Source organism: Poecilia latipinna, unplaced genomic scaffold (genome assembly GCF_001443285.1).
Source record: "Poecilia latipinna isolate Pla-1442-1.1 unplaced genomic scaffold, P_latipinna-1.0 Scaffold1190, whole genome shotgun sequence".
Lineage (NCBI taxonomy): Eukaryota > Metazoa > Chordata > Actinopteri > Cyprinodontiformes > Poeciliidae > Poecilia > Poecilia latipinna.
The window spans coordinates 116,936-127,014 of record NW_015113806.1 but is presented as its reverse complement, the minus strand read 5'-3'; positions in this window follow the sequence as shown (position 1 = coordinate 127,014).

Sequence of the window (10,079 nt, the reverse complement as noted above, 5' to 3'; positions counted from 1 at the left end):
AACTAATGAAACGTCTCTACAGAACCGCGAGGAAAACTGACATGCGTCTTTCTCTTAAAGCGGGGAGGGAAGCCATGACGGATCCTCGTTTTTCTGTTGGAGAGACGGTGTCAGTCTGTCTCATTTGAGGTCTAATCTGCCAGGGTTTGATGTAAGCGTCTTTCGTGTGTTTGCAGTGATAATCTAAAATAATCTGGCGAAAGGTTCTAGAAAATACTATAGATGTTGGACCAGGTTTGGGGATAAAAGGGCATAAAAGGAAAGGTGATGCTGCGTTTTCAGGAAGTAGAAATTGGCAGAGCTTTAACATGTAATGATAATTTTAGGGGGAACTGTGGTGTTGGGTTGACTTAAAGCAGGTTCCCAGGCCTTTTTATCTAGAAATGTTTGCCTTAAGACCTTTTTTAGCTGCTACTTATGGTTGGTTATCACCCGATTTCTCAACTCGATGCATTAAAACTTCCACTGACAATCAGTGGCCGTTTTCACACAGCGGTTAAACGAGATGTAACCAAAAAAACACAGTGATGGTGATGTTCCTCTTCCACAGTTTGTGAAATTAAAATGTCAAAATTCAGATCATTTTGGGGAATTTCATGACACATTTTGAGTTTGTGTCTCGCCCCAGATTCTTAGTGACACCACTGACAGTGTGAGTTTTGACTCTCATCTTGACCTACAGATAAACAACACCTGTCCTGTCCTAACCCTGCTGTGTGGAAATGGCTAGTGTTTCTTTTCTTTTTTCATAAAAGCAGCTTGACAGAATGTAACTTAATATCTATATTGTCTTTATTAGTTTTAGTTTTATGGACATTTCTACTCACTAAAGGGACTCTTGACACTGGCGACTCACTTGTGTTTGTTTTCCTTTGTTTCCAGAGGTTCGATGTTTTGAGACAATATAAGCTTAGCGCCTGTTTCATTACAACGTTTTAATGTACAGAAAGGTTAAGTGTTTAATAAAAACCTCATTTCTGGGATTGTCTCATTATTTCTGCTCGTTGTGCATTTTCAATATTTGGACGTGATAATTTGATCCCCTTTTGAGCATGTTACAGGAATTAAGACATAAAAATTAAGCCAGCACCTAAAAACTGAACAACAACCCAATAATGATAAATTATAAGAATGATGACCCACTGAACTGAGTTTAGCTCACTATCATCCATTTCAAATAAACTATTATATACTTTACTGCATGGCTGCATTCTTGTACTGCATTTGATGTTCATTTTGGTTTTGGATGCAAACATAAAACCTTTTATGTCACACATAACCCCTTCCAACATGTGTTATTGCGTCTCAGATTTCTCAAATTACAATAAAACAGAGAAAATTATGATAAATCACGTCATTTCCAACCAGGGCACAGATTCACACGGCTACATCTGAAATTTAAAGCGTCAGTGACAAACTTCTCCTTGCAGTTCTTTTCACGCTCATTTGTGATATTTTATGGTGACCTTTATGGTATCGATGCCCGACTGCGCGTCCAGCCTCTTGATGCACCAACACTCTGGTACCACAAGAGGGCAATGTTGCTCTGCACAATCCAACTTGCACGGTCCTCTGTGGCAGATTTTTCTTTTAGCTTTCTTTAATTTAGAAGAAATAAAAAAGAACAAACAGCCAAATGTTTTGCGGTGGATTCACGACCGCCTTCATGTCTCCTGTTGTTAAAATCCAGATATTTCCATCCCTCTTACATCCTCATTCATTTTGCGCTGATGCAATTCACTGACCTTTTCTTTTCCAGCACAGACAATCCTCTGAACTGCCTGACTCCTTTGAAATGTTTTCTGAAGCCTGATCTTTCTAATCTCTCTGATGCAAAACACATTTATTTAGGATTCTCTGCGGCGATATCGTAGAGGCATTGTTTGATTCATATTGGTGACTATGATAGCTACAAACTGCATCATAAAGCAGAATAAGGCTTTATTTGCTGTTGAAAATAATTTTACATCATTTATGCTTCTGATTTAACTTTTTGTCACAGTTGTATTCGTTATTTTTTTTATTTTCCTGCATTGGTGCACATATCCAACACAAGTCACCACGGAAATAAACCCCAAAAAGAATCGAGACATCGTCATGACATTAAAACCCCAACTTAGCTCGCTAAGCTATTATCACACTGCAGCTCCAAAAATGTTCTGAAATTCTTTAAAAAAAGCTCCAGGTGAGACTGAAAAAGCTCTGAACCACCAAGTGAAGATTATTAGCCATTTACAGACAAAAACCTGTGGAATAACATTTGCTGCTTTTTACTTTTAATTAGATCTTCTCCATTAAAGTGTAGCCCAGAGCCACAGCTTTATGGAACCATCCCAGATTTTTATTTTATTTATTTATTTTTTTACCACCAAACAAATGAAAATAGGCAAAAGCCTGAAAAGTTTGAGCAGAATGTGCAAGTGTTTAAATGAGAAAACGTAATAAGAAGCTTTCGTGCTGAACTGTGATCTAGATGTTGAAAACATTCATTTTAACCATATGAAGAAAGTTTCACAACTGTGACGCTGGTTCACTGGACCAAGGCTTTCTGACCTTTTTTCTTAACTTATTTTACAAGATGCAGGAGAGTCACATTTTCATTGGATGTATAAATATGAAATGCCATCTCTGCTTGCATGTTTAGATGGATTCAGACAAGTTGTTAGTTTAAGTCCAAAACAACGGCATGGTCTTGTCCTGCGCTGTGTTCAATTTGCCTCAGAAGACGAAGTCCAGATCTGGGATTGATGTCACCCTTGTTCTGGTTGCAATTTGAAAAAAACCTATGAGAAAGTCTATTTGCTTTGGTGCCGACTAAAAGGAGCAAAACAACCTTCTAGTGATGTGGTTCTCTTCATTTGCATTCCAACACTAAAGCAGCATTTTCACAGACACGGGTTCCCATCAGTATCCAGGCTGGGTACCGAAATCCGGACGGCGACGCCGCGTTGCTGTCTGAAGCGTGAACGAGCAGGAGAAAGGCAGCAGTGGGCAGGTTGCTTCAGATAGACTTCCTTACATCTTTGAGAGTTTATTTTATTAACAGTTAAAAACAAACAATATCTTGCTTTGTATCACAGTGAAGCCCACATTATTTATGTGTTTAAGAAAAACAGTGCATTGCCTTTTAGACATGTATCATCTTCACAAAATACCCTTTATGTCGTACAGGTGAGATCTGAGCTGTAAGTCTTGGATCTTTCTTTGTCGTCCTTCAGTTCAGGTGAGAAGTGGACTGGAAAGAGGACAATTTTTGCTGAAGGAAATCCATTTTTTGATCATAACGAAACGCATACAATATCTTTTAGGCAACGTTTAACACTGAGAGGGGAACAGGGAGCTGCAGGAGAATATTCCTCGTCTTTCTTTTTATTCTTTCTGGTGTTCAAAGGAGTAGACTGGCTGCACTTTAGCAATAAACTCTTTGGGAACACATGATTGTGTTTGTTTCTTTTTTCTGCAGCTGTAAAGTGCGTTTTACAGGTTCCATCAAGACCAATCAGCTTTGTGGATGTTAGGAGAACACCTCAGACTCATTAAAGCAATGTCAGCAATGTGTCTGTTGTTGAATGATCGTACTGCAGTTACTAGGCCACTGACTCACCCAGCTGCCTGTTTATCTCTCCCATAATTCCCATTGATAAGGTCAGCAACCGACTGTCTCTTTGCCTCCATCCATCACTCCAGTCAGATGTACATATTTGTAGTCAGTGTACATAATGTGATATACACACAGGAAATTAAAAACCACCAAGCAGAAACTTCCACGCTGTTTGGTCTGCTATTGTTTTGTTTTTTTCCTCTTTTTGCTTTAGGGAGAGATAAATAGAAAGAGAGTGCACAGGCTACCATTCGATACAGTCCAAGTAAAAGATTTATTTAGTGGTGTCAGCAGATTTAGATTGCAGTGATTGTGTTTGTTTGTAGACACAAAATTCAGGCAGGCTTGGTGTTGGAAAGAAATAGACACATCTGCACAGAAACCTCAATTATTGTTGTCAGTTTTACTGTTTTCATAGAAAATATTCCAAACGGGGCAAACGCACGATCAGAGAGAAACCTGGCATGAACGCATCGCTGGTAAGAAGTATTTGTTCCCAGTGAAATTCTTCACATTTTATCACATTATAACCTCACCACAAAAGATGTATTATTCCCAAACAAATAATACACACATAAATTCACCCCTTTTTACTTTGATAAATTAAAACCAGCACAACCAACAGATTTTAATAGGTCGAGTGACTCATCTAGAAAGCACAGTTCATCTGTGTTAGATTTGTTTTCAGGAGAAATACTTCAGAAAATCTAAATTGTATGAAAATCTACTAGAGGTTTGTTAAGAGGACATCGGAGAACAACAAACATCGAAGACAAAGGTACGCAGCATGCAGGTCAGGGAGAAAGTTGTGGAGAAATTACAAAAAATAATATTTGTATTTTGAGCTTTGAACGTCAGAGCTCAGCTCAGTGCTGGAGAATAAAGCATGTGACGGCTGTGAAACCACCGAAACGACATCTGGGACAAAGACAGTATTGATCAGAGGCTGTGAAGAAAACTGGCGTAAATTCAAATAAACTAACAGTCCACTTCACCCTGAACACACCATCCGGACTGTGACACATGATGGCAGCAGCATCATGCTGTGGGGATCCACTGCATTGAAGCTGGTCAGAGTTAGTGGGAGTTTTAATAGTGCTGAATACAGGTTCTTCTTCCAGAAGGACAAAAAAACCCCTGAACATTCATCAAAAGTTGTAATGGAATGGGCATGTAAAGTTTTTGGATGGCTCAGTTAAAGCAAAGAGAGAAATCTGACTGAGAATCTGTGCTGAGATTTGGACGTTACTGTTCATGGACGCTTTCCTTTCAGTCAGACCGACATTTTGCAAAGAAGAATTGAAAAAAATATAATTTAGTCCATGAATTTGCATATTTAGTCCAGAAAAACTCAAAGATAGTAAAGGATGGCTCTGACAAAATGACTGACAACACAAACCCATCGCACACTTTTCAAATATTTTAAGTGTAAAACATGTTGAAAACCATCGTTTTCACTCGACTATTATGTGCTGATTTCTTTTAGCACAACGACATCAACTCCCACGAAAAATAAAACCACGTTGAAATTTATGGTGTAAACAGAAGAAGAAGAAAAAAATAATACAAAAACCCTCAAGGATTATGAATATTTCTGCAAGTAGCTGAATCTGGTTCAAAAAGCCCAGTGGTTCCAATTAAAGTGAACCCAGTACATGTGGCACAAGCAAGAACCAAACAATTAAAACAAAGGAATCTCTCACGTGGCAGTAACCGTAGAAAAAAAAACACACAAAAAAAACACCCACAACAGGATAATAATAAGATCTGTCGTATTCCTCTGATATTATGCCGAATCAATGCTGCTCTGCTGAGTTTTCATTTACCATCTGTATAATTAAAGCAGTGCAGGTCCTGAAGGGGCTTAAGAGAAGCTAGATGCATTGAAGGCAGTTTGATTGGTGCTTCGCTTCAGAGACAAGAAAAATAGTTTGTCCCTCTTTTTTAATTTCCCCTCTATCTGATGGGTCACCAGTAAAAAGGACGATTTTCTTTGTGTGGACGATTTGTCCATCAGTCCGCCTTCCTCTGCGTCTGCTCTTACTCGCAGAATAACTTAAGGTTATTACTCGCAAATTTCTCTGAGGATTAACAATCGTCGTCTGTCAAAACACACTCTGCATGGCCTAATGAAAAGATATGGCTCCAGGCCATTAATATATTCTAATAGCGTTTTATCGCGTGATATGTAACATTATGACAGAGCACATATTGTAATACCAAGGAAATTCTCTGGACCAGTTTAATTAGCTTCTTGACACACAGTGCCAATAAGTGTGCCAGCAGCTTTGATGATATAGAGGTCGGCAGAGAACTCGCTCGGGGGAAATAAGAGCGTCTTTTGATTGTCAAAAAAGAAAGAGAACAAGAAGGATTTGTGCTGCTGAGTTGAGGATGGGCTGCATCTCTCTTAGGTACGCTTACGGTGTTTTTTGGTGAGTTCAGCTCAGGACAAGACAAAAATGTGCCAAATATTTTCTGGGATTCAAGGTTTTAAGCTAAGCTGCTCAACCGCCTTTAAAAACCTACTTTTATTAGTTAGAGAAAGTTTTCTAGGGATGATTTCTAGGCTTTAGGTACAGATCACTTCACAACGACTGCAGCAATGCGGCGTCAAAAGTGACAAAGAACTATATTAACCGCAGCGTACAATCTGCAACTCTTCAGCAAGAAGCATCAAGCAAACATAAAAGTAAGGATGACTAAAATTTCTTATTTAACTGCAGCTCAGACGCATAAACAAAACTGTGTTTTCTGGTTGTTCATCAGATTAGAAATGATGCAAGAAGATGTTTCTGGGTGTGACTTTTAGCAGTGATGTCTTCAGTGCGATCCGATCAATTCGTTTGAGTAAAATGGATGCTCTCAGCAGTTCCTTTACTTGAGTGTGATGCTCCTCTGTCTTTCCATTTTTATTGAGGAACTAAAGGAAAATGACTTGTGAGTCATGGCATTTCCCTCCCAAGAAGCAAGCAGTGATTAAAAGTCCTCAAACATTCTGCTGAACTTCTAAAAAGCAAATGATGAAGCAGAAAAACGCTTCGGTTGCATTATTTTATGGGGAAAAAAGTGGTTGGTAATTATGACAAGAGTTAGATGGCAAAAAAAGAGATTATTTCTTAAAATGATGTTATTTTTCTGTCCTTGTGATTGTTCTCAAACTGAAGGTTGGATTTTCCTGATCGAGTTTGTGCCATTGTTGACCTTTACCAGCTATTTTCAGAAAGATAATTGCTGTTTCCGCTCAGGTTGTTGCTTGCAATTTTTTTGTTTTGTTTTTACTCCTGCACGAATGAGAAACTATGTAAGTCAATTAAACAGCATTTTACAATTTCAACCCTTTTTTGTTCAGAACAGAAACTTTCAGACATGAGGTGTGGTGGCTGGCTTGGCAGGTCTTTGCTGTGACATTTCACAACCTCAGGAGCAGATTGAGATAATTCTGCTGTCTTCTGCTTTTTCAGCGAGTTTAAATCTGTTTTACATGTGGGACGAACGGAGCGTTTGTTTATTCCAGACAATAAAACAAGGCTGGTTGTTCTCCGTGTTTGAACCAGCACACACTGTGCAGACAGCAATGACATTACAGGGTAGACCTTTTATTTCTGAAGGGCTGGAGGATTTCTGGAAGTGGTCAAAGTATTAGTCGGTCCACTTGAAGCGTTGCTTTGCTTTGGTCCACATTTGGTTCAGGTTATAAGTCAGAGCTTCAGAAGAAGAAATGCTGAGATGTAATAATATTATTTTCTAATGTTTGTTTTGCTTGGGCATTGCAGGTTTACACATATTTCCCTTGAATTGCTCGTGTTGTATTTCGTAATGCCCCTGAGGTGTTCGGTCAGGACTCGGCATCGCACCAGATACCAGATGACAAGCGGACTAATAACTGTGACCAGTCGGACTAATCAGTAGGCTGTGATTCAGCTCTGTTCTCAGCTGCCCTCATATTAACCTGCAGCTTGTCATTAACACACAGCTCCAGAGAAGTGTGTGGATGCAGGTTCATACATTCAAGTGTGTGTGTGAGTGCGCTATTTTGAACTTGTGCCGGTCTTTAGTTTTAGACAATGAGAGAAACAAAGCATGATTCTGTTAGTTCATCTGCACATTTTTAGAATAAAAAAAAGAACCCTGTAAGATCAGACTTCATAGTCCAGCAGCAGTGTTTTTGGGCATAGGACAGAAAAAAATACCTTCAAATGTATTTCCTAATCCAAAGGAATTGCATAAATAACAGTTTTCTTGGCACTTGCTGCATTTGTTGAACAGCAACTTGACAGGAAATAAGGGAAGAAGCAGCAAACGACTCAAACTGGGAATGGGACCCATGACAGCAGAGATGCAGAGAACTGAATCACAGATAACCTTAAATCGACTGACATCATTAGCTGTATTTATCTGCACTGTGTTCCAGCATCCATTTGGACTGTATATAACTGAACTGAAGTCTGTCTACATTGGATTCATTTGATTACTTTCATCAACTGTGAATGTATCCATTTGCCCCTTAATACCCCTTGAGAATACGCTGCGAATTTACACCAAATAAACAAACTCAACTCAGCCGACTTCTTCAAAATTGACTTGGAAAGGTCAAATTTCCAACTTTTGTCCTTTTCAAATAAATAATCTGTCTTGTATTTCTGCGTTTACATAACTGTCTGTTTTTAACCAATTAGTTAAAAATAATTTAATTTCTCTGTTTTATTTATTTTTTTTTTAAATGACATTTATTCATCTGTCGTGTTGCACACTGCCTGGTAAAAACAGTGAGAAGCCTAATAACTAGGCTGGTGTTTCCTGGGAGAAATCCTCCTCTGCTCAGGAAATGATGCTTTCTCTGTTTGACAGAGCAACAATGATGGCTTGTTCCCAACAATTACAGTAAGACAGAGGAAGTGCGAGGGACTGTGCCGCAGTTTGATTTTATCACTCCAAAAATGATGACCTGCTTCAGAGCCTTAAATGATTGGTCATGTGCAGAGGCATCCCTAAAGTAAGGCTTATGTCTCTGATTACAGAGTTATGCAAATACCAAAGGTAAGAAGGAAACTAGTTTTGGATTTTTATGCAGGTAACATTTAAAAAGTTATCGGGCCGACACCACATGGCATGAATAAACTGTCCATGTTGCTATTTTCTTTATTTATTCGCTTTTTAATTTAGTTAATATTTTTTTTTTTTAGATAAAAGCTTAAAAAACAAATAGCCTTAAAGGCTCTAGGCTACTTTGCAATAGTGTTTTTTTTTAAATATATAAATAGACGTCATGAAATGACTTTGTGAATCATAACAATCTCATTGGAGTAAATAACGTGTGGACCAACTTTCACTCTGTGAGTCATGCCTTTATTCTGCAGTACCGCATTTTATGTAGGACGAAGGGAGCAGAAAATTACTGAAGGAAGGAAAAAGAAGGATGAGGGAAATAAAACAACAACAAATGGATCCAGGAAAAATAAATGATAAAAGACTGAATTTATGTTTGAAGAGAAAGAAATGCTTGGTGAGTAGTGTCCATTTGTTCTGGAAACATTTTACCCTTCATGGTCTTAACGTTCTCTTTCGCCACCTCAAAGTTTGGTGAACACAACATTTTATCAATTATCAGTGAATAAAGTCTAACAGTGGCGAGTGTGAATCCACCTAATGTTGAACTCGATGTGAAGCGTAACATCTGATTCTCAGTATCCTGGTAAATGTGAACATGGTGTTTAGTTATAACAACGTTTACCACTTTCTGTCGTGGTTTAGCTCTCTTTGTTTTCGAAAAAAAAATATGTCATTATTATAGATTGGTTACTTAATTAGCACATTAAAAAAAAGAAATCACAGTGTTTAGAACAACTTATAAAATCTTTTCAATATATTTATATTAGCACACGTGAAGCCAGTTTTTGCCTTCTTACTGCTTCAGTGGGAACCAAACCCAGACTTTAACTCAGACATTGTGCAACTCCTGTGTCCCTTTCTTACTTAATAAGCATCACTTTGAAACCTTTTCTTTAAGTTTAGGTTAAATTTCAAGGGAATAATAAAACTTCACTGAAAGATTGCCAAAAGTATATATAATTTATTTTTCTTGTCCTTCTTTCAGTCACTTCACAGGTAATAGATTGTAACAGGTGAGTTAGTATGAGGTGTTACTCTAAACATTTTTAGCTGAATCCAGAGATGCGGATGAATTGTTTTACATGTTTCTGTTTATTCCACTGATCTTGCAATTCTTTAAAATGATTTCTTGGGGTTCAGCAGGAAGTTTTCTGATTTCCAAACCTTATATCTGTAAATGCAGGTAAGTGTTTTACAAATTATTTTAATTCTTAAAATGATTAGAATCCCTTCTATGTGATAAGAAATTCCTCAACCCAGCTAAATAAAATGTGTCTGGAGTTGAAAATATTCTATGACCTTTTGAAAAAAGACAGATTATAGTTTTTGATAAGTATCTTCTGTGGGAAATGTGTTGCTGTATTTA